Here is a 26,441-nt window from a genome sequence, read left to right as displayed (position 1 = left end):
CAATGGGCTCGCTGCTGTCAGTGCAGAGACCACTCTGGGTCCTCTGTCCTCTTCTCTCTCTGTTTTCCTCCCCACTGTAGCACACTCTTTCTACTTCTTTCTCAAAAATAAACATTAAAAAAAATGAGGTACTGTCTATGAAATCTTCCTGCAAATATTCTATAAACATAAGTATTTTTCAGAAGTATACATAAATGAATATGTTTTATCTCCGTCTTAAAATTAGTATTTATTTTACTAATTCAAAATTAAGTTACTAACAACCAAGAGAATGAAAGTAGTATACTGTGGTAGACATTAATTTGCATAACTATCAAATAATATTTTTTAAAGATCTTGAAATTTTAGTAGTCCTCTGACTGTAGCATTTTATAAATAAAAGATACCAAAAATCCTGTAAAACATTAAATGATAATTTAACTAACATTCACAAATACTTATTTTTACAAAATATCCATGAGACATATGGGGGAAAGGAAGGAGAAAAAAATAGTTTCAAACATAGAGGGAGGCAAACCGTAAGAAACTTAGAACAAACGTAGAGTTGAGGGGGCTTGGGGGGTGAAAAGAATGGGTAACGGGCATTGAGGAGGGCACTTGTTGGGTTGAGCCCTGGATGTTGTATGTAAGTGATGAAACATGGGAATCTACTCCCCAAAATAATTTATTGTCAAATCAGCTAACATACAGTATATACAGTATACTCAGTATATACAAGACTACACTGTATATACTGTATGTTAGCTGATTTGACAATAAATTATATTTAGTAAAAAAATATTGGTAATGACCATAATTATACCTACCACACACACTTCTGTATATTATTTGTATAAAGGACAAATGATACTCTAAAGAATATCTCTGCAGGAGGTTGTAGGGGAGATCATTCTTAGAATAGAGATTTATGGAAATTTTGTCCCTGTGGATCTTTCAAGATGACTTAAAATTACATTTTGCTATACATGTAGAAGAAAAGATAATATATGATTTCACATTAATACAATTGTAATTTTCTAAAAGAAATACAGAACTTAATTTACTCAGCCCCATAATTAATATAAATGATAATGTTTGAAGAAAAACATGAGAGAAATTTAAAAGATCTGAGATCTAGTCAAACTCTAACCTTAATAAATTGATTTTATTAAAAATCAACTGAATTTCTCAGCCTCAATAATTAAAAGTGATATTTTATAGACTACAAAATGATAAGCAACTTTCTGTTTTTACATGTCTTCTTTATTTATTATAAAATCTTATATGGTATTTATTATTTTATCCCCACTTTACAAATGAGAAAACTAAAGCCCTGTTTACACAGCAGATAATTTGTGGAACTGAAATTTGAACTTATTATTTCCTGATTCCAGAGTCTGACCATTTAGTCCATATATTACTTTAGGCTTTGAAGTCAAACTAACTTCATTTGAATTCCATTCTTGCCATAAACTACTTGTGTTCTCTAAGAGCTTATTTCCAAAAATCTAAAAATGAGAATAGTACTTATTTCATTGGTTGAGGAAATTACATGAGAGGATTTATGCATGTAGTAATTATGCAGCTTGAGACAAAATAAGTATTCAATTGGGACACTTGGGTAGCTGAGTTGTTTGTGTCTGACTCTTGTTTTAGGCTTAGGTCATGATCTCACAGTCTTGAGTTGGAGACCCTTGTACGACTCTACACTGAGTGTGGAGCCTGCTTGGGATTCTCTTTCTCCTCCTCTCTCTGCCCCTCCCCTGCGTGCTCTTTCTCTCTCTCTCAAAATAAATAAACAAACATTTAGAAAAATAAGTATTCAGGGGCGACTGGGTGGCTCAGTCAGTTAAGTGGCTGACTTTGGCTCAGGTAATGATCTCAGTTTGTTGAGTTCGAGACCCGCGTAGGGCTCTGTGCTGACAGCTCAGAGCCTGGAGCCTGCTTTGGATTGTGTGTGTCTCTCTTTCTCTGCCCCATGCTGCTCACACTCTGTGTGTGTGTCTCTCTCTCAAAAATAAATAAACATTAAAAGTTTTTAAAAGAATAAGTATTCAATTAATGCTAGTGACTATTATAGTATGATATGATTTGCAGAATAATTATTAATATGAATATTTACTTGGTCCCACTTGTTGCAAAAATTTCTGGTTTTATTGGAAATAGACTAATATAGTGATTTAAATTACCTTCAAGTGTAGAGGATTACAGTTATAAGATTACTCTGTAATCATATTTTAAGCACCATGATAGATGTTAGGCATCAAGAGGCCCACAGTCAGACTAAAATATAGTATAATCATTATAATTTAAGAATGTGTGGTGGCTGGAACTAGAGGGTATTACACTAAATGAAATAGAGAAAGACAAATATATGATTTCACTCACATGGAATTTAAGAAACATGGTAGACGAAGATAGGGGAAATGAAGCAAAAGTAAGATAAAAAAAACAGAGAGGGAAACAAAACATGAGAGACTCTTAAATACAGAGAACAAACTGAGGGTGGCTGGTGGGGTGTTGGGTGGTGGGATGGGCTAAATGGGTGATGGGCATTAAAGAGGGCACTTGTTGGGATGAGCACTAGGTGTTATATGTTACTGATGAATCACTAAATTCTATTCCTGGAATCATTATTATACTATATGTTAACTAACTTGGATTTAAATTAAAAAAAAAAGAATGTGTAAAGTGTTAAGGACACACAGAGGAGGTATGACATTTTTGGAGGCTAGGAGATAAGGGTCATAAGAAGTTAACATTGAGTTTGGTCTTGCAGGATGATTAGAATGTGATACATAGAGAAAAAGAAGTCCAGTGAACATTTATATATTCATTATCTATGTATGTTATTTGCTTATTATAGGTCTGGTCTTGTACTAGGAACAAATAAAACACACAAAAGCAGACATAGTAGATGCCCTCCATAGTTCCTAGAATTTAATGGCAGAAAAGACAATAAGCAATTAAATGGCACATGCAGTTGTCATCACAAATTTAGAAAAAAATGTTGTGAAATCATAAAAAACAGAACAAAACAAAAACAAAGCATCTGTAAGAGAGAGTAAAAGTGTCAGGGTGGGAATGCACCCATTTTAAGAAGGTTCTACTCTCATTGATACCAGAATTTTATGCCATCTAGACTATAAGTAAGGAAGACTCACATTGAGGACAAGCTATTCCAGGAAAATAAAGATGAGTGAGTCTAAATTATCAAATGTAAATGGGAGAAAAGCATAGAATGAAGCTGAGGAGATAAGGAAAAACCAGATCTCTCCCACAGAGAAAGCAAATTGGCAGCCATTCAGCCTAATGTGGACTTAAGATACGTTTTGTTTTAAGCTCACATTGTTTTTAAAAAATGGGAACCAACATTCATTTATTTTTGTGTGTGGTAACCTCTAGAGTACATTTTATTTATTTATTTTTAATATGAAATTTATTGTCAAATTGGTTTCCATACAACACCCAGTGCTCATCCCAAAAGGTGCCCTCCTCAATACTCATCACCCACCATCTCCTCCCTCCCACCCCCCATCAACCCTCAGTTCGTTCTCAGTTTTTAAGAGTTTCTTATGTTTTGGCTCCCTCCCTCTCTAACCTTTTTTTTTCCTTCCCCTCCCCCATGGTCTTCTGTTAAGTTTCTCAGGATCCACATAAGAGTGAAACCATATGGTATCTGTCTTTCTCTGTATGACTTATTTCACTTAGCATAACACTCTCCAGTTTCCTCCACGTTGCTACAAAAGGCCATATCTCATTCTTTCTCATTGCCATGTAGTACTCCATTGTGTATATAAACCACAATTTCTTTATCCATTCATCAGTTGATGGACATTTAGGCTCTTGCCATAATTTGGCTATTGTTGAAAGTACTACTGTAAACATTGGGGTACAAGTTCCCCTATGCATCAGCACTGCTGTATCCTTTGGGTAAATTCCTAGCAGTGCTATTGCTGGGTCATAGGGTAGAACTATTTTCAATTTTTTGTGGAACCTCCACACTGTTTTCCAGAGCAGCATTTAAAAGTCAGGAGATTACACACATGTACACTCACAAAGATTTTTGCACTTCCTTAGTAGATCCAATGACTGATATAATGTACCTTCATGGAAATATCTACTGAAATCTATTAATAACTATTCCCATTAGGCTGATCAAGGTCTCTCTGGTTCAACATGGTCACTCCTGGGCTACTTTAAGTCACCTATATATAGTAAGAAGATACAAAGAAGTGTAAGAGAGACCTGATCTTATTTATATTTTCAGTATATCATCCCTTATATTTTAGATAGGTGGATTGAAGAAAACAGAAATTTTAACTGGAAGATGACTAAAGTAGTTTGGGTGTAAGATGGTGGAGACTTGGATTATGGCGATATACTGAACTAGAAAGATTCAAGATAGCCTTTAAAGATATAATTTTCAGTATCCAATGATAATTTGATGTGGAAAGCAAGAAAAAATAAAAGGTGATTCCTAACTTGGTGGGATTGAATATCATGAGAATGGACTAAATGATAATATTTAATTAAGTGTAGAAGTCCAGAGGTTTGAGGAGGAAAAATGAAGAGTTCAGTTTTGAGATTTTAAAATTTACATGACTTAAGAGATTTCCACATGGATATATTACATTTGTAGTTGAATGTAATTGAAATTCAGAGATAGCTGGGAACCATCAGCATGTAGGTACTATAAATAATATTAAAGCAACATGAGTAGATTGCATCACTTAGACTCTATAAAAAGATTACACCATCTATGACATAGTCCCAAAGATCAATGCTATTTGATGATATGATAGAACACAAGGAGCCATCAAATCATGCTCATGAGTGGTGAGAGGAATAGGAGGGAAACAAGAGAAGGAGGTTCTTGAAAGAGGTTGAGGAGTGGTCAATGCGGTTGAAAAACTGAGAGTGAGAGGCAGAAGACTGTTAAATTTGGCAGCAAGAAGATTATAGATACGAGTGATTTCTTGACGTGACAGACCTAGAAAAAAATTTGGAATAGCATGAAAGTTGAATAGACACACTTCAGACAGGTAATAGCTCTGGATCATCAAATTACATAAAGCAGAAGAATAATGGGGGTAGTTCTGGAGTCATTATTTTCTTTCATCCATGTCTTATAGTTTTCAACATACAGGTCTTTCACATCCTTGATTAAATTTGTTTCTCGCTATTTTTTTTTTTGATGCCATTGTAAATGAAATTGCTTATTGTTATTGTTATTTTTTCATTCTGATAGTTATTAGTGTATCCTGAAAATTTACTGAGTATGTTTGTTAGTCTAACAGTTGGTTAATAGAGTGTTTGAGTTTCTCTATATAAGATTTCATGTCACCTGCAAATAGTGACAGATTTACTTCTTCCTTTCTAATTCAGTGCCTTTTTTTTTTCCTAATTGCTCTGGCTAGGGCTTCCAATACTATGTTGAATAAATGTGGCAAGAGTGGGCATCCTTGTCTTATTCCTGATCTTAGTGGAAACACTTTCAACTTTTCACTGTAGCTTCTGGCTTGTCATATATAGCTTATATAATGTTGAGGTATGTTTTCTCTATACTTGCTTTGTTAGTGTCCACAGCCTGTGTTCTCTGAGAGCAGTTCCATAGGCCAATAGATGTGGGCCACACCTGAAGTCCTCCCCTCAAGCCATAGCTCAAGAAAAAGTAGAGAGTCCTCCTTTACAGAAAGACTAGAGGGCGTGGTTCAGTCCACCATTTGTGCAGCATACTAGGGGTGGTAACCTGCCAAGAAACATCTTTCCGATTGCCACAGTCCTGTGGACCCAGTAATGAAACCCCCAGCCACTAGAGCCAGACAATCAAGGAGTGTACCTTGGGTAGTAGCCCCTAAAACCCAGACCCCAAACATACAACTCAGGGCCTCTTTAACAGAAAGACCTAGTTCTATTCTCTCTTGCTTTGCCTTGGGGGTGGTAGCTGTTATAAACCCTTTCTCCATTGCTTATAGTCCTGTGGGACCCACAAGTGTTAAGTCCCACTGGCCACCAGAGCCAGGCAATGTAGAGATGTGCACAATATAGGGGTGTCATACAGGGGTATAAATTTCTTTCTGCCTGGCACCAATTGCTACAGTCTCATGGGAACAGATGGGGCTAAGGGTAAGCTCCCTTAGACTTCAGAGCCAGGCAAATAAGAAATGTCCCCTAATTATAACCACAAAGGTCAGGGTGCCATATGCTTGTGAGAGCTCCCTTATGGGAGATATTAGTGTTCTGGAGCACAGCAAAAGGAGAGTGTGAAGATGGCACCCGCCAGTCTCCATCTAGGAGAGTATTCCAACAAACTTCTAGGTATGTGTGTTAAATTAGATGCCTGCCCCTCAGGCCAACACTTTAATAAAGCAGGTGAGCCTTTTTCACTTTTACACTGGTCACCAGTGGCTGCCTCTGAACTGGGACTTGGGGCAGGTGAATCTGAGCACTTGAGACCTTTAACCTCCCTCTCAGATTGCTGTCATCTTGTAGGTCTCAGGATGTGGGCCCCATTGGTTCTCAAAGTTAGACATTTTGGAAGGGCTCATCTCTCAAGTCCATACCTTAAAAGTTGGGATATCTGATGTGAGGTTCAAATTCTTTGATCCTCAGAGAGAAGCTCTAAGTTTTGAGTTTCTTCCTGGTTTTGGGTCACTGCACCAAGGGTAGGATTCATTTTATCCCAGCTTCTCCTACCCTCGTTGATGTGGATTTCTTCAGTTTGCAAGATGTGTAGTGGTCACTTAGCCAGCCTTTAGGTTTGTTGTTTTCTTTTTTTTTCACTTTTAAAAATTATGAGTGTTATTTTTATTGCGTTGAACACCAAAAAAATTGATTTGATGACGTATATAAGTAGCTTTAAGTAATTTTGCAGATGGACAGTTTAAAAGCATGTAAAATTCTTTGGCCTACATACATTTTTCTTTTTTTTTTTTCTTGTTTTTTTTTTTTTGTGTGTGTTTTTTTCAATATATGAAGTTTATTGTCAAATTGGTTTCCATACAACACCCAGTGCTCATCCCAAAAGCACCCTCCTCAATACCCATCACCCACCCTGCCCTCCCTCCCACCCCCCATCAACCCTCAGTTTGTTCTAGTTTTTAAGAGTCTCTTATGCTTTGGCTCTCTTCCACTCTAACCTCTTTTTTTTTTTTCTTCCCCTCCCCCATGGGTTTCTGTTAAGTTTCTCAGGATCCACATAAGAGTGAAAACATATGGTATCTGTCTTTCTCTGTATGGCTTATTTCACTTGGCATCACACTCTCCAGTTCCATCCACGTTGCTACAAAGGGCCATATTTCGTTCTTTCTCATTGCCACATAGTACTCCATTGTGTATATAAACCACAATTTCTTTATCCATTCATCAGTTGATGGACATTTAGGCTCTTGCCATAATTTGGCTATTGTTGAGAGTGCTGCTATAAACATTGGGGTACAAGTGCCCCTATGCATCAGTACTCCTGTATCCCTTGGGTAAATTCCTAGCAGTGCTATTGCTGGGTCATAGGGTAGGTCTATTTTTAATTTTCTGAGGAAACTCCACACTGTTTTCCAGAGTGGCTACACCAATTTGCATTCCCACCAACAGTGCAAGAGGGTTCCCGTTTCTCCACATCCTCTCCAGCATCTATAGTCTCCTCATTTGTTCATTTTCACCACTCTGACTGGTGTGAGGTGATATCTGAGTGTGGTTTTGATTTGTATTTCCCTGATAAGGAGCGACGTTGAGCATCTTTTCATGTGCCTGTTGGCCATCCGGATGTCTTCTTTAGAGAAGTGTCTATTCATGTTTTCTGCCCATTTCTTCACTGGGTTATTTGTTTTTCAGGTGTGGAGTTTGGTGAGCTCTTGATAGATTTTGGATCCTAGTCCTTTGTCCGATATGTCATTTGCAAATATCTTTTCCCATTCCGTTGGTTGCCTTTTAGTTTTGTTGGTTGTTTCCTTTGCTGTGCAGAAGCTTTTTATCTTCATAAGGTCCCAGTAGTTCATGTTTGCTTTTAATTCCCTTGCCTTTGGGGATGCATCAAGTAAGAAATTGCTGTGGCTGAGGTCAGAGAAGTCTTTTCCTGCTTTCCCCTCTAGGGTTTGGATGGTTTCCTGTCTCACATTCAGGTCCTTTATCCATTTTGAGTTTGTTTTTGTGAATGGTGTGAGAAAGTGGTCTAGTTTCATCCTTCTGCATGTTGCTGTCCAGTTCTCCCAGCACCATTTGTCAAAGAGACTGTCTTTTTTCCATTGGATGTTCTTTCCTGCTTCGTCAAAGATTAGTTGGCCATACGTTTGTGGGTCTAGTTCTGGGGTTTCTATTCTATTCCCTTGGTCTATGTGTCTGTTTTTGTGCCAATACCATGCTGTCTTGATGATGACAGCTTTGTAGTAGAGGCTAAAGTCTGGGATTGTGATGCCTCCTGCTTTGGTCTTCTTCTTCAAAATTACTTTGGCTATTCGGGGCCTTTTGTGGTTCCATATGAATTTTAGGATTGCTTGTTCTAGTTTTGAGAAGAATGCTGGTGCAATTTTGATTGGGATTGCGTTGAATGTGTAGATAGCTTTGGGTAGTATTGACATTTTGACAATATTTATTCTTCCAATCCATCAGCATGGAATGTTTTTCCATTTCTTTATATCTTCTTCAATTTCCTTCATAAGCCTTCTATAGTTTTCAGCATACAGATCTTTTACATCTTTGGTTAGATTTATTCCTAGGTATTTGATGCTTCTTGGTGCAATTGTGAATGGGATCAGTTTCTTTATTTGTCTTTCTGTTGCTTCATTATTAGTGTATAAGAATGCAACTGATTTCTGTACATTGATTTTGTATCCTGCAACTTTGCTAAATTCATGTATCAGTTCTAGCAGACTTCTGGTGGAGTCTATCAGATTTTCCATGTATAATATCATGTCATCTGCAAAAAGTGAAAGCTTAACTTCATCTTTGATGCCTTTGATTTCCTTTTGTTGTCTGATTGCTGATGCTAGAACTTCCAACACTATGTTAAACAACAGCGGTGAGAGTGGACATCCCTGTCGTGTTCCTGATCTCAGGGAAAAAGCTCTCAGTTTTTCCCCGTTGAGGATAATGTAAGCTGTGGGCTTTTCATAAATGGCTTTTATGATCTTTAAGTATGTTCCTTCTGTCCCGACTTTCTTAAGGGTTTTTATTAAGAAAGGTGGCTGAATTCTGTCAAAGGCCTTTTCTGCATCGATTGACAGGATCATATGGTTATCTTTTCTTTTATTAATGTGATGTATCACGTTGATTGATTTGCGAATGTTGAACCAGCCCTACATCCCAGGAATGAATCCCACTTGATCATGGTGAATAATTCTTTTTATATGCTGTTGAATTCGATTTGCTAGTATCTTATTGAGAATTTTTGCATCCATATTCATCAGGGATATTGGCCTGTAGTTCTCTTTTTTTCCTGGGTCTCTGTCTGGTTTAGGAATCAAAGTAATACCGGCTTCATAGAATGAGTCTGGAAGTTTGCCTTCCCTTTCTATTTTTTGGAATAGCTTGAGAAGGATAGGTATTCTCTCTGCTTTAAACGTCTGGTAGAACTCCCCTGGGAAGCCATCTGGTCCTGGACTCTTATTTGTTGGGATATTTTTGATGATTGATTGAATGTCTTTGCTGGTTATGGGTCTGGTCAAGCTTTGTATTTCCTCTGATTGAGTTTTGGAAGCGTGTGGGTTTTTAGGAATTTGTCTAATTCTTCCAGGTTGTCCAGTTTGATGGCATAAATTTTTCATAGTATTCCCTGATAATTGCTTGTATCTCTGAGGGATTGGTTGTAATAATTCCATTTTCATTCATGATTTTATCTATTTGGGTCATCTCCCTTTTCTTTTTGAGAAGCCTGGCTAGAGGTTTATCAAATTGTTTATTTTTTCAAAAAACCAACTCTTGGTTTCGTTGATCTGCTCTACATTTTTCTTAGATTCTATATTGTTTATTTCTGCTCTGATCTGTATTATTTCTCTTCTTCTGCTGGATTTAGGCTGTCTTTGTTGTTCTGCTTCTATTTCCTTTAGGTGTGCTGTTAGATTTTGTATTTGGGATTTTTCTTGTTTCTGGAGATAGGCCTGGATTGCAATGTATTTTTCTCTCAGGACTGCCTTCACTGCATCCCAAAGCGTTTGGATTGTTGTATTTTCATTTTCATTTGTTTCCATATATTTTTTAATTTCTTCTCTGATTGCCTGGTTGACCCATTCATTCTTTAGTAGGGTGTTCTTTAACCTCCATGCTTTTGGAGGTTTTCCAGATTGTTTCCTGTGGTTGATTTCAAGCTTCATAGCATTGTGGTCTGAAAGTATGCATGGTATGATTTCAATTCTTGTATACTTATGAAGGGCTGTTTTGTGACCCAGTATGTGATCTATCTTGGAGAATGTTCCATGTGCACTTGAGAAGAAAGTATATTCTGTTGCTTTGGGATGCAGAGTTCTAAACATATCTGTCAAGTCCATCTGACCCAATGTATCATTCAGGGCCCTTGTTTCTTTCTTTTTTTTTTTTTTAATTTTTTTTTTAACGTTGTGTTTATTTTTGAGACAGGGAGAGAAAGAGCATGAACAGGGGAGAGTCAGACAGAGAGAGACACAGAATCTGAAACAGGCTCCAGGCTCTGAGCTGTCAGCACAGAGCAGGGCCCTTGTTTCTTTATTGACCGTGTGTCTAGATGATCTATCCATTTCTGTAAGTTGAGTGTTAAAGTCCCCTGCAATTACCACATTCTTATCCATAAGGTTGCTTATGTTTGTGAGTAATTGTTTTATATATTTGGGGGCTCCCGTATTTGGCGCATAGACATTTATAATTGTTAGCTCTTCCTGATGGATAGACCCTGTGATTATTATATAATGCCCTTCTTCATCTCTTGTTACAGCCTTTAATTTAAAGTCTAGTGTGTCTGATATAAGTATGGCTATTCCAGCTTTCTTTTGACTTCCAGTGGCATGATAAATAGTTCTCCATCCCCTCACTCTCAATCTGAAGGTGTCCTCAGGTCTAAAATGAGTCTCTTGTAGACAGCAAATAGATGGGTCTTGTTTTTTTATCCATTCTGATACCCTATGTCTTTTGGTTGGCGCATTTAGTCCATTTACGTTCAGTGTTATCATAGATAGATATGGGTTTAGAGTCATTGTGATGTCCATAGGTTTCATGCTTGTAGTGATGTCTCTGGTACTTTGTCTCACAGGATCCCCCTTAGGATCTCTTGTAGGGCTGGTTTAGTGGTGACAAATTCCTTCAGTTTTTGTTTGTTTGGGAAGACCTTTTTCTCTCCTTCTATTCTAAATGACAGACTTACTGGATAAAGGATTCTCGGCTGCATTTTTTTTCTGTTCATCACATTGAAGATCTCCTGCCATTCCTTTCTGGCCTGCCATGTTTCAGTAGAGATCGGTCATGAGTCTTACAGGTCTTCCATTATATGTTAGAGCACGTTTATCTCTAGCTGCTTTCAGAATTTTCTCTTTATCCTTGTATTTTGCCAGTTTCACTATGATATGTCATGCAGAAGATTGATTCAAGTTATGTCTGAAGGGAGTTCTCTGTGCCTCTTGGATTTCAATGCCTTTTTCCTTCCCCATATCCGGGAATTATTAAAGATTATTTCTTTAAGTACACCTTCAGCACCTTTCCCTCTCTCTTCCTCCTCTGGAATACCAATTATGCATAGATTATTTCTCTTTAGTGCATCACTTAGTTCTCTAATTTTCCCCTTATACTCCTAGATTTTTTTATCTCTCTTTTTCTCAGCTTCTTCTTTTTCCATAACTTTATCTTCTAGTTCACCTATTATCTCCTCTGCCTCTTCAATCCGAGCTGTAGTTGTCTCCATTTTATTTTGCAACTCATTAAGAGCATTTTTTAGCTCCTCCTGGCTGTTCCTAGTCCCTTGATCTCTGTAGCAAGAGATTCTCTGCTGTCCTTTATACTGTTTTCAAGCCCAGCGATTAATTTTATGACTATTATTCTAAATTCACTTTCTGTTATATTGTTTAAATCATTTTTGATCAGTTTCGTTAGCTGTTGTTATTTCCTGGACATTTTTCTGGGGAGAATTCTTCTGTTTCGTCATTTTTGATAGTCCCTGTAGTGGTGCAGGACTGTGGAGCACTTCCTCTGTGCTGTCTTGAATAACTTGAGTTGGTGGGCGGGGCCGCAGTCAGATCTGATGTCTGCTTTCAGCCCACCACTGGGGCCACAGTCAGACTGGTGTGTGCCCTCTCTTCCCCTCTCTTAGGGGCAGGGTTCACTGCTGGGTGGCGGGGCCCATCTGAGCTACTTGCACACTGCCAGGCTTGTGGTGCTGGGGATCTGGCGTATTAGCTGGGATGGATCGGCAGGGTGCACAGGGGCAGGAGAGGCAGGTTCAGCTCACTTTTCCTTTGGAGATCTGCTTCGGGAGGGGCCCTGCGGCACCGGGAGGGAGCCATACCTGCTGTAGGGATCCATCGGCAGAAGCACAGCGTTGGATGTTTGCGAGGTGCAAGCAAGTTCCCTGGGAGGAACTGGTTCCCTTTGGGATTTTGGCTGGGGGATGGGAGAGGGAGATGGTGCTGGTGAGCGCCTTTGTTCCCTGACAAGCTGAGCTCTATAGTCTGGGGCTCAATAACTCTCTCTCCAGTTGTCCTCCAGCCCTCCCGTTCTCCGAGCAGAGCTGTTAGCTTATAACCTTCCAGATGTCAAGTCCCTCTTGCTGTCAGAACACACTCCATCAGGCCCCTCCGCTTTTGCCAGCCAAACTCGGGGGCTCTGCTTTGCTGGCGGGCTGCCCCTCGGCCCCGGCTCCCTCCCGCCAGTCCTTGGAGCGTGCACTGCCTCTCCGCCCTTCCTACCCTCTTCCGTGGGCCTCTCTTCTGAGCTTGGCTCCGGAGACTCCATTCTGCTAGTCTTCTGGCGGTTTTTTGGGTTATTTAGGCAGGTGTAGGTGGAATCTAAGTGATCAGCAGGACGCGAGGTGAGCCCAGCGTCCTCCTACGCTGCCATCTTCCCAGGATCCCCCAGGTTTGTTGTTTTGTTAAAGAGGAAATTGTTGCCTAGGTAGCTGTTTACCCAGTGTGTCCTTGGGAGGAGGTGAGTTAAGGATCTTCCTACTTCACAATTTTGAACTGAAACTCTCAAGGAACTTCTTTATGGATTGAATATGAAGTAATACAATTAGGAATAGTTAATAATTCTACAAAAAACCTTTTATAAAGAAAATGCTAATCTAGTCTGCAGCACATACAAGTCCTTTCTTCTATTTCTACCTTTGATTTATCAGTGATTTGATAGATCTTTTCCTTCTTTCTCCTACCCCAAATGACTTGCCTCTCCTTTAGGTTACCCATATTATTTAAACAAAAAAGCTCATTATTCAGATATTTCTTCTTGTGTTTTATTTCTTATTTTTTCCTCTTATTCCCATTTTACTACATTACTATGATCCATCTCCTGTTACATAATTAAGGTCACATCACTTGTTCCACTTTGTCTAGGTCACATAGCATTTCCATGATAACAATGGAAATTTCTTTAATAAAAATCCATATACTCAGTAAAACATTGTTTTTATATGGAAGTTATAGAATACTATATCTGAGTAACTATCCAAATGCAGCATGGAAAAATATGACAGATCTGACATTGAATTTTGCTTTTATGTTATGTTATTTTTATCATTTATATATCACTAGAAGATACATCACTAGAAGACATTCTTAATATTCTTCTTTATAATTTGATATTTCAAAAACTTGTCACTTAATAATATGTGGCATCAAATACATAAAATAACCTCATTTTTATAGATTTGGAAAGTAGTATACATAAAATATTCCCACATTACACAAGCCAAAATGCTTGCCTTATTCATAAATAGTTTTATTCATCAAAAATTATTTTCTAGTTGCAATATTTTAATATATTTCAAAATATGTGTATTTTAAACTGTATTTCAGTGAAAGATTACCACAATTTAAATTATTTGCGGCCTCTAACTATTCCTTGAATCACCATTTCATGTTTATATTTTTATCATAACAGTGCAATAGCAGCTTGTATTTTCCTCTCTAGCAATAAGGAGTCCATGAGAAAATAGTTGATAAAGTATAGATAAAGTGCTAAGTTCCTCAGAAAGTATGCATAGTATGAGTACTAAGCCTTGTTATTTATTTATTTATTTATTTATTTATTTATTTATTTATTTATTTTTAAGTTTATTTATTTGTTTAGAGAGAGAGAGAGTGAGCATAAGTGGGGGAGTGGCAGACAGGGAGAGAGAATTCCAATTAGGATCCGCACTGTCAGCATGGAGACCGACTTGGGGCTCGAACTTATGAACTCTGAGATCATGAGCTGAGCAGAAATCAGGGGTCGGATGCTTAACCAGCTAAGCCACCCAGGTGCCCTATTTTCTCTTTAGATTGCCTATCCATGTTGAATATTTTCATAAATCACATTTTTCTAAATGTCTTATTAGCTTGGATAACACAAATGGAGTAACTTTCAAAAATCTAGCCCCACTGTTTTTCTATATATTTATACAAGTTAAAATAGATTATTTTAAGGGGCTAGTTTTAATATGGTAACATTGTTCTGAGCAATTTGGGCTCCAAGAAATAATGGAACGTTTATGCTTCCATTACTCTTTCAGATCTACGTAATATGTCTTTTAAGGAATCTTTTCAAACATGCCAGAAACACATTTCCATATGGACAACACTGCAAGCCTTAATTGCTTTGGTCTTAAAACATAATACGAGAGGAAGGTTGCAATGGAGGTTTGCTCAAATTCAAGTCAGCAAGCTTTTCTTAAGCATTTTTGGCTTGATGGTGAAAAAAAAAAAAATGGTGTCCGCCTTCAAGAAATAGAATAAATTCCAGTATGGTGATATGAGAAAGCACACAACTGAATATCATTCAAGTCATATGAGCTAAGAGAGCATGGATTTAAGTTACAGGAAAACAAGGAAGATGAAAATCCATTTGAAGACTGGGTAGGATTCTTGTAGGAAAAGACTGGCAATATCACATTCTAGGAAGAGAGAATAGCATGTGCTATATTGCTGAGCTGATAAAGGGTAGAGGCATTTGGAAGAACAGTTTTCCTCAAGCAACTGGTTATTTTAAGAGAATAGTAGCTTTTTAAAAATCCCTTTTTTAAAAATACACTTCGCACAACTAAAATGATCTATTTTCTGTAAGAGGCACGTCTAGCATTCTGTAACACAATATGGCAGAATTGGAAGTATAATGTCAGAAAGTTCAGTTTCGACTGTATTAAGGAACTTAAATGCTAGAATGCAAATGTATAAACAAAGGGAAAAGAGAACCAAATTGCAAGCCCTGGGTTCAGGCCTACCTTTTTTACTGCTAAGGGCACAAACTTCAGGCCTAGAGGTTTACTCATTAGCAAAATAGGAACCTGGACAGGTATAATCTTTTGATAAGTAACAAAGTAACAGTTTTGAAAGTGTTTTTAAGCTATGGTTTGGTATATGTCTGTGTGTGATAATTGATATTATATAATTTCTTACACCATGAGCTATGAGGAGATACAAGTTTTTTGATTGAGGATAATATAGCAGTAGCTGTGCAATAAAAACCTTTATCTGAAAACTAAGTGTAATACATCTTGTAATAGAAGAGGAAGCCATTGCTGTTGTCCAGATGAGAAATTTTAACAATGTAAAGTACGATGGAGGCAATGAGAATTGAAAGGGAACAATTGATGAAATTAAAGAATTAGACTCAAAGGGTTGCAGGGTTTGGGGAAAGAATGAAGATTTTAAAATCTTTATTCATTGGAAAAATCATACTAAAATTAGGAAGAGAAAAGTAACTTGGCATTTACTGAACTCTTCTTTAGCCTGAGTACTTTACCAGGAAACGTTGTAACTTTTAGATACCTAGACCTTCACTATAGCAGTACAACCTGATGTTATTCCATTTTTATTAAAAGGGAAACAGATCTTTGGGGAGAATAAATGGCTTCTCCACGTCAAGTGAAAAGAATAACAGGACTTAAAATTAAGTTCATCTAATTCCAAATTCCATACTCTTTCATGTGTAATAGTGTATACTTGTTTTAGAAGAAAGACTAGTTCAGTTTTTAAAAGTTAAAAATAAATGTCCAAATTTCAGAAAAAATGAAAATAATAAAGACCTAAAACAAACAAACAAACAAATGAACATGGAACATCATGATTATTGAAATCTTCAACAGGTGATGGTATTCCTAAGGCAGAATATATAGTAAAAGAAGACAGTTTTGGAGAAGGAACACGGAGCAGGGCTTATTTTTTAGGTAATGGGAAGAGGAAGTAGATTCAAGAAAAGAGTGGCAAATAGGTGGTAGGGTGACTTGACTAGACTCAGGGAAATCAAGATACTCCTTAGATCACTAAAGCCAAAGAAGAGGTTACACTGGTGACAGAAGAGTTGAGGGAAATGGGGATAGAGAATATTAATTTAGGGATGGAGAATCATTGGTAACTTAAGAGATGATGCAAAACAATTAGATTACAAAATATTAGGAAATAGCTGTGTGAAATTCTATTCTTTAGGAAACTTTTGTGTTGGGGTGCCTGCGTGGCTCAGTTAAGCATCCAACTCTTAATTTCAGGTCAGGTCATGATCTCATGGTTCTTGAGATCAAGCCCCATATAGGCCTCTGCACTGACAGCGTGGAGCCTGCTTGGGATGTTTCTTGCCCTCTCTCTGTGCCCCTCCCCTCCTCTCAAAATAAATAAACATTAAAAAATATATATTAAAAAAAGTTTTTTGAGGGTAGAAGGGACACCTCTGGGAGTTTCTATGTATTAATGATCTCTTTGCAATCACCAAAGTAAGACATATAAGTGATTAGACTAGCATACTTAGAAAGCTTATTTTAGGAGAACAGATGAAGGCAGGTCCATGTTCAAAAGTGTGATGAATTTATATCATGATAGCTTCTCTTGACTATAGTAGTGTTTTAATATTAACAGATGAGAGGTATGTACCCTGCTATTTCATTACAAGGATATATCAGTGTTTTAATACTGCAAGTAAAAATCCAAATTTTGTAGCCAAAATTGTTCTTTCTTCTCAAGGTGAAGACAAATTCCTATCTTTGTCTAGTGATATATCTTTAAAGGGAAGGCATCAAACAAGAACTTTCCTACAGAAGGAAACTCTGTGTAGGTAAGGATTCCAAAAACTGAGCCTTCTCAGACATTTGGTTATCATTTTAAGAGACATTTAAATTTTTAATTTATTTTTCAGCATAGAATTTCCTGGCAGTTTCTATGTCTTTTTGGAAGCATTTCAAATAGGCATTTCAAATTAGAAACCGGGCTTTTAAGATTTCAAAACACAGCTGTTGGGAGTCTCACCTTGGAGATTAGCACAAACAATGGTAGGCAAATCATAGTATGTCCCATAAGATATCTTCTCCAGGGATTTTTTCAATAGTTTCCTCAGTGATTATAAAAATATTGATTTTATGCATATAAGAATATTTTTATTTTAGCAACTGCTGTCTGTAAATCATTAGTTTTAGGATGAGTTTGAAGTCCTGCTATTAGGTCATGTGATCAGAGAAAGTAATGGAGAAATGCTAAAGCTGTAGTTACACATAAAAAGGTAATATAAATCTCACTGGTAATGTTAAATGTATAGTAATTGTTAGATTTTTCAATATGGTAATATTGGTGCCTAATTCACTTAAACTTTAGTCCTCAAGTTAAAAAAATGAACATAGTAAAAGTAACTATAACTAGATTAATCTGTTATTAGTTGCATAATAATAATTTTTTTAAACATGCAAATTGTAGCAGCATCAACCTAAAATGTGAAGGGGGAAGTAAATGTGTAGTTTATTAATTCTATTGAATTTTCCAAGTTAAGTTGTTATTGTTTAAAATAAGGTATTATAAGTTTAAGATATATTATGTAAGTCTCATGGTGACCACAAGGGGAAATCCTGCAGTAATTACACAAGAGAACATGATCAAGAAGTCAGAACATATGGATACCAAAAAACATCAAAACACACAAAAAAAGATGGAAGGATAAGAAACAAGTAACAATAGATCCACAAAACAACCAGAAAACAATTTATAAAGTAACAATATTAAGTCCTTGCCTATCAATAATTACATTAAATGTAAATAGATTAAATAGATTAAATTAGATAAGTCACAGAAATAGCTGAACAGATAAAAGCATGAGAGCCAACAATATGCTGCCTATGAGACTCACTTTAACAACAAACATGGATGATAAATGAGTTAGTACATCAAGAATATATAATAATTGTAGGGGGCCATGGGTGGGTCAGTCGGTTAAGCATCTGACTCATGCAGGTCATGATTTCACAGTTGTGAGGTCAAACCTTACGTGGGGCTCCATGCTGGGCGTGGAGCCTTCTTAAGATTCTCTCTCTCTCTCTCTCTCTCTCTCTCTCTCTCTCTCTCTCTCTCTGTCTCTCTCTCTCCCTCCCTCCCTCTCTCCTCCCTCCCTCCCTCCCTCCCTCCTTCTGTCCCTCCCCTGCTGGTGGTCTCACTCTCTCTCAAAAAGAAAAAAAATATATATATATATGAATTATAAATATTTATGTGCCTCAAATTGGACTAACTATATAAAGCAAAAATTAACACTGGTCAAAGGAAAATAAATTAGTAATACAATAATACAATACAATAATTGGAATTATTATAGTAACACTATTATAGTACTATTACTATAGTGGTACTATTATTACAAAAATAGTAATACAATAGTTGGGATTTGAATGTCTCTCAACAAGGATAGACTGATCATCGAGACAGAGAATCAATAAAGAAACAATGGTTTTGAAAAGATTGTAGAGCAAATGGACCTCATAGACATACATAGAACATTCTATACAACAAAAAAGAATCCATATTTTCTTAAATGCATATGAAGCGTTTTCTAGGATAGGCCATGTGTTAGGCCACAAAACAAGTCTTAGCAAATTCAAGAAGATAGAAATCCTGCCAGATGTCTTTGCTGACCACAATGGTGCAAAACTGGAAATCAATAACAAGAGGAAAACTGGAAAATTCACAAACACATGGAAATTAAACAACACTCCCCTGAGCAACCAATGAATCAACAAGAAGTTAAAGGGGGAATTAAAAACTTTGTGAGAAAAACAAAACTGGAAATACAACATAACAGAACTTACGAGATACAGGGAAACAGTCCTAAGAGGAAAGTTCTTACGATAAATGCCTACGTGAAGAATCAAGAAAGATCCCAAATGTACAACAAACCCTCCACCTTAAAAAACTAGAAAAGAAGAGCAAACTTAGCCCAAAGTTAAAAGAAGAAAGGAAATAATAAAGATGAAAGCAGAAATAAATAAAACAGAAAACAGAAAAATAATAGAAAAGATTAACCAAGCTAAGAATTAGTTCTTTGAAAAGATAAAATTGGCAAGCCCTTAGCTAGAGTAACCAAGATAAAAATGGAGAAGAGGACCCAACTCAAGAAATCATTCCTGAAAAAAGAGACATTACAGTTGATAACAGAAATTCCAAGGATCAGAAAAACTATTTAATATGAAAAGTGTTATGCCAATAAACCAGAAAATCTAAGAAAAATAGAAAATTCTTAGAAACATTCAACTTACCAGTCCTGAATCAGAGAGAACAACCAAGTAGACCTCGTATTAAAGAAGATTGAATCAATGATCAAAGATCTCCCAACAACAACAAAAAACACCCAGAACCAGATGGCTTCAATGGTGAATTTGCCAAACCTTTAAAGAAGAATTAACACCAGTATTTCTCAAACTCCTCCAAAAAATTGAAGAGGAGGGGACATTCTCAAATTCATTTTACAAGGCCTGCATTATCCTTATACCAAAAACAGGAAAAGACACTGGTAGAAAAGAAAGCCTTTTTAGGTCAATGTCTCTGATGAATGCAGATGCAAAAATTCTCAATGAAATACTTGCACACAAAATTCTGCAGCACATTAAAAGGATAATTTGCCATGATCAAATGGGATTTATCCCTGGATGCAAGGATGGTGAAACATATGAAAATCAATAAATATGATGATATCACACTAGCACAATCAAAGGAAAGAATCAAAAGGTACAGAAAACACATCAAAATTCAACATCCATTCATGATAAAAACTAGATTTAGAAAGAACATGCCTCAACATAATAAAGGCCATATATGAAAAACACACAGCTAATATGATACTCAGTGGTAAAAACCAGAGCTTTTCCTCTGATATCAGGAACAAGACCAGGATTTCCACTCTCATCATTTCTATTCAACATAGCACTAGAAGTCCTGGCCCCACCAATCAGACAAGAAAAAGAAATACAAGGCATCCATATTGGTAAGGAAGTAGTTAAACTGTTACCAATTGCAGATAACATGATACTATACACAGAAAACTTTAAGACTCCACCAAAATACTATTAGAAGTAATGAATGAATTAAATTGCAGGATACAAAACTAATACACAGACATTAGTTGCATTTCTATAAACTAATAAAGAAGTATCAGAAAGAAAAATTAAGAAAGCAATTCCATTTGCAGTTTTACCAAAAAGAATACAATACCTAGGAATAAACTTAACCAAGAAGGTGGAAGATCTGTACTCTGAAAACTGTGAAACACTGATGAAAGAAATTAAAGATAATACAAGCAAATGGGAAAATAGTCCATGTTCATGGACTGGAAAAATTGATACAGCTAAAAGGTCCATTCTGCCTATAGCAATCTATACATTCAATGCAATCCCTACTAAAATACCAACAACAGTTTTTACAGAATTAGAACAAATGATACCAAAATTTGTATGGAATCACAAATGACCCTGAATAACCAAAGCAATCTTAGGAAAGAGAAAGCTGGAAGCATCACAATTCCAGATTTCAAGATTAACTACAAGGCTGTAGTAATCAAAAGAGTATGGTACTGGCACAAAATAGACACATGGATTGATGGAACAAAATAGCCCAGACATAAACTCACACTTTTGTGGTCAATTAATTTATGACAAAAGAGGCAAGAATATACAATGGGGAAATGATTATCTCTTCAGTAAATGGTTCTGGGAAAACTGGACAACCACACGGAAAAGAATCTGGACTACTTTCAAACAGCGTCCACAAAAATAAACTCAGAATGGCTTAAAGACCTAAATGTGATACCTGAAACCATAAAAATCCTAGAAGAGAACACAGAATAAAATTTCTCTGATATCAGCTGTAGCAATGTTTTTCTACATATGTCTCCTAAGGCAAGGAAAGCAAAAGCAAAAATAAGCTATAGGGACTAAATCAAAATAAAAAGCTTCTGCACAGCAAAGGAAACCATCAACAACAAAAAAAGACAACATACTTAACAGAAGAATATATTTGCAAAGGATATATCCAATAAAAGGTTAATATCCAACTATATAAAGAATTTATAGAACTCAGCACCAAAATAATCATCATCTGATTACAAAATGGACAGACAACCTGAATGACTTTTTTTCGAAGAAGACATACAAATGGCTAACAGACACATGAAAATATGTTCAACAATAGTAATCATCAGGGAAATGTAAATCAAAATCAGAATGTGATATTACCTTACGCCTGTCAGAATGACTGAAATCAAAAAGACGAGAAGTGACCAGTATTGACAAGGACATGGAGAAAAAGTGGGAAAAAAGTTGGTGGGAATATAAATTGATACAGCCACTGTGGGTAATGGTATGGAGTTTCCTCAAAAAAGATAAAAATAGAAATATTGTATGATCCAACAGTTTCACTACTGGGTATTTATCCAAAGAATGTGAAAGCACTAAAAAATATATATGCATCCCTACATTTATTGCAGCATTATTTATATAGCCAAGATGTGGAAGCAATTCATGTGTACATCAATAGAAGAATGGATACAGATGTATATATGTGTGTATACACACACACACACAGGAATGTTAAGTAGTCATGAAAAAGTATAAGGTTGTGACATTTGCAACAACCCGAACGGACCTAAAGAGTATTAATAAGTCAGGCAAATACAAATAACATATGATATCACTTATATGTAGAATGAAAACAAAACAAACATACAAACAAAAATAATCAGACTTACAAATACAGAGAATAAACTGGTGGTTGGCAGAGAGGAGAAGGGTGGGAGATGGGCAAAATGGGTAAAGAGGAGTGGGAGATAAAGGTTTCCAGTTAAAGAATGAATAAGTCAGTGGAATAAAATTTACAACATAGGGAATATATTTAATGATGTTGTATTAATGTTATATGATGACAGTAGCTATGCTTCTGATGAGCAAAATATAACATATAGAGTTGTTGAAACACTATGTTGCACATCTGAAATTAATGTAACATTGTGTGTCAAACTATACTCAAATATAAACAAATAAATACTTTAAGATTTTAAAAACAAGATTCTTGTTTTTTACAGAAGTATAGAAAACACTCCTAAAGTTTATATGGAGCCACGAAAGACCTCAAATAGCCAAAGAAATTAAAAAAAAGAAAAAGCAGAAAGTATCACACTTTATGATTTTAAGCTATGCTATACAGATATAGTCATCAAAACAGTATGGTTCTGGCATAAAAACAGACAATTAGAGCAATGGAACAGAACTGAGGCCCAGAAATAAGCCCAAGCATTTATAATCAAATAATATTTGACAAGGGAGTGAAGAACACTCACTGGGGAAAATGCAGCCTCTTCCGTAAATGGTGCTAGGATAATTGGATAGTCACACAGCAAAGAATGAAAATTTGATCTAAATCTTACACCATTTACAAAAATTAACTTGAATTTGATTAAGGACTTAATATTAGACCTGAAACCATGAAACTCCTAGAAGAAATCATAGGAATAAATCTCCTTGACATAGGTCTTGGAGATGATTTTTTAAATCCGGCACCAAAAGAAAAAGAACAAAAGCAAAAACAAGCAAGTGTGACTACATCAAACTAACTACAGCAAAAGAAACCATCAACAAAGTGAAATTATGGGCTATGAAATGGGGAAAAATATTTCCAACCATGTATCTAATAAGAGGCAAGTAGCCAAAACGTATGAAGAACTCATACAATTGAGTAGCAAAAAAATAATGATAATAGCAATCATTATCCAGAACATAGTGAATTAAAAATATGGGAAAAGGACCTGAATAGACATTTCTTTAAAGAACATATGAGGATGGCTAGCACACTCAATATCACTAAACTTTGGGGAAATGCAGTATGCAACTGCAATGAAATTTAACCCCGCACCTGTTAGAATGGCCATCCTCAAAAAGATAAGAGATAACAAATGCTGCCATGCATGTGGAAAAAAGGGAACCTTTGTGCACTATTGGTTGGATTGTAAACTGGAACAGCCACATGGAAAACATTATGGAGGACAAAAAATTAAAAATGGAGCTACCATATGATTAAGCCGTTCTACTTCTGGAACCTATCCAAAGGAAATGAAAATAATAACTGAAGAGTGATAGCCCCCATCTTCATAGCTGGTTGCTACAGATACAGAGCTGAAAAGGGGGTTTTCAATTGTATAGGAGGAAATGGAAATAAAAAAATATATATAATACACTGTGATAAGTACAATTAGATAAATATATCCAATATACAGAGAAATAAATGATTACCTCTTTGGGGAATATAGGGAGGAAGAGCTGCCCCAAAGGAGATGACATCTTCACTATGTTCTGAAAATGGATAGAAGTTTTCCAGATGGACAAGAAGTTTAGGAGAGAATTTCAGGATGAGTGTTGAACATGTGCACTGACCCAGAACTGTATACCATGCAGCATATCTGAGGGCAGTTTGTATTGCTGAGTATCAAGTACAAAGTGGGGTAGAAGATAAAGCCCAAGAAAGAGATTGACAAGTAGACAAGGGAATGGAATACATTCCCAATTGATGGATTAGCACCATAATTCATACTTTACTCCACAAAAGTGTAATTTTAACAAAACAAAAAGGCAAAGGCAAAGTGGTATATCATAAGATTACTTCTAAGCTCCTTTAAATAAGCTATTGCAAGTAAGGGAATCCCCAATGGACATTTTACAGATAAAGCTTTATTTTTCCCAAATAACACGAAGTCCAGAAGAAGTACTTACTGTCATACCTTCAGCTTCTTAGTAATACTATTGGATACAGGGCCTCTTTCAGCCTTTTTAAATCTTTTCCACATTCTTAGCAGATTAGTTTTGAGTCTTTAGTGATGGTCTCATGATGGCAGGATGGCTGTTATTATCCTTGTTCCAGATACCAATTCCTCTTTTAAAAAAGGAAGGAGGACTAATGTCAAAGAGTTTTCTCTTTTCGAGACCTTGTATTTTTGTTCAGGAAGAAAAGTCTTAGCCAACTTCCATTTCATTGTCCAGAAATGGTCGTCACGTACATCTTTGAAACAATAGCCTAGCACACGAAACACAAGTCTTGCCTGGGGCTGGCATGAGCATATCCTGAATAAATCAGGGTTCTGTTTAAGGGGTAGGGGGCAATTTTTGAAAGGGAATGGGTAGGGTCTGCCAGGTACAGACAGCATAAGATGGCATTTTATGAATTTTTGTTCTCGAATTTTTGTTCTCAGTTTTGTTCTCGAATCTCATATGTTCCCAATCCTTTATCTCTTATCTACCCCACTCCTTTCAACCTGGACTCACACATGCACGTGTATACACACAGACAGAACAGACTAGCCATATTCAACTACTGTGTTCTTCAGAAACTGTCATGCCTGTAACCCCTATAAATTTTGTACGCTGCGTTTCTTACCTAGAATGTCTGTCTTCTCATTCTTTGTTTGGCTACATCAGCTTAATCTCCAGTATTAAGCTCAGGTTTGAAGCCCAACCAGCCTTTATTAGGCAAATTCCCTTCTTTTTCTACAACAATCTCCATACTTAAAATGTGGTGCTGTGATTTTTTTTTTTTCTCTTGGTCTATCCTTGTGTGTCCTTAAACTTTTTGGGAAGAGGGTCTCATGCCTCCTTTTAATATCGGATCCTCTGTATCACCTTTGCATAGAACCTCACATACATCAGTTTCAGAAATCTTGGTCAGCAAGCATCCTATTTTGTTGGACCTGCATGTATATAAGAAAAAAAATTCTTTTAGAATATAAGTGGCTTTAATCAAGCAGATATTCACCTATTCACGATTAAATTTGGGGCTTTGATTGTGTGTTAGACACCTGAGGTTGTAACTCCTAAGTAAACACTCAGTGAATGTATATTGAATAAATAGATTAATGGATATATGTTTGCAAGCGTAGAAGTTTCTGTCTTGGATGGCAAAAGTGATGGTAGTGTTCTGCACTAAGACTAGAAATAAAGAAGAACGGGTTTCAAGTAGGTCAGCTCATTTTGGGACATTTTGAATTTGTGGCCTTTCTGTGGGACATTCAGATGGTTACCAAAAGAGATCAAAAACAGAGATACAGATTTCTAGAAGGAGGTTGAAACCATGTGTAGCACATGTAGCAGTTGCCCTTGTGGGGGTATCCCCACCACACTCAAGATTCATGTACCTGTTCACCCAAGGGCTTCCAGCTGTAAACACCTGTGACTCCTATGGGGTGGCCACCTGTGGGGGTGTTATGCCCAGAATTCGTGATCCGCAAAGACCACCAGGGAGCCGAGTCTGATGCAAAAGCAAAAGAACCTTTATTCGAGCTAGCTCGAGCTCAATCCCCTACCTGCACGGACGCAGCAGTGAGATACCAGGGAGAGAGAGTGAGTTTCAAAAGCACAAAGGTTTTATAGGGGTCTAGGGGCAGTTGGTGAGGTAATGGCTGTGGCCTCAGCCGATTGGCTGGGGAAGGGTCGTGGCCTCAGCCGATTGGCTGGGGAAGGGTTGGAGTCCTGTTAGGCAGGTCGCTGGGCGTGTTTTGATCAGGAAGTTTGAACAGGTGAGCGGGAGGTTACTCAAGGGGAGGAGGCGCGGTCTGAGGTTTCTGTGATTTTCCCGGAAAAGGGGTCATGTTGGGGGGACATAGTCACTCAAGGTGGAGAACACAGAACAAGATGGAGTCGGCCGGCGTAGGCCCGCCCTTTCAGGGGTAATGGGGAGTGACTCCTAACAGGTATGGAGTTTCTTTTGGGGGATAATACAAATATTCTGAAATTAGATAGTCATGTTGTATAACTTTGTGAATCTACTAAAACCCAGTAAACTGTACACTTTAAAAGTGAAAACAGTGTTTGCAAGTAAGTGGGTGAATGAATGGGTGTCTGCAAGGGGGTGTGTGTGGGGGAGGGGTCAGTTAGGTTGCAAGGTGGTGATGGGTGCACACATTGTGGAAGATAAGGTGGAAGAGGCAGGAAGCAACCAGACCAAGGACAACCCTCACTTTCTGTCCCAAAGATCTCACACTTTGGCCGGAAAACAAAATGTGGCATCTGTAGACCTTTTTATGATACGTAATAGGAGCTA

General features: G+C 36.9%; 1 protein-coding gene and 1 long non-coding RNA gene across 4 annotated transcripts in view; one reads left to right on the top strand and one right to left on the bottom strand.

The window, feature by feature from the left end:
• The window catches only part of CSMD3 (CUB and Sushi multiple domains 3), a 1,242,212-nt gene that overhangs the window by 539,020 nt on the left and 676,751 nt on the right, over positions 1–26,441 (top strand). The gene's annotated exons all lie outside the window — the stretch shown is intronic.
• LOC122234983 lies at positions 60–25,746 on the bottom strand. The gene is made up of 4 exons (XR_006212996.1): positions 25,705–25,746; positions 24,783–25,092; positions 24,122–24,281; positions 60–96 (listed from the first exon to the last, which is right to left on the bottom strand). It is a non-coding gene; the product is annotated as an uncharacterized LOC122234983 (long non-coding RNA).

This window comes from Panthera tigris, chromosome F2 (genome assembly GCF_018350195.1).
Source record: "Panthera tigris isolate Pti1 chromosome F2, P.tigris_Pti1_mat1.1, whole genome shotgun sequence".
Lineage (NCBI taxonomy): Eukaryota > Metazoa > Chordata > Mammalia > Carnivora > Felidae > Panthera > Panthera tigris.
This window is presented reverse-complemented; position numbering and strand designations above follow the sequence as displayed.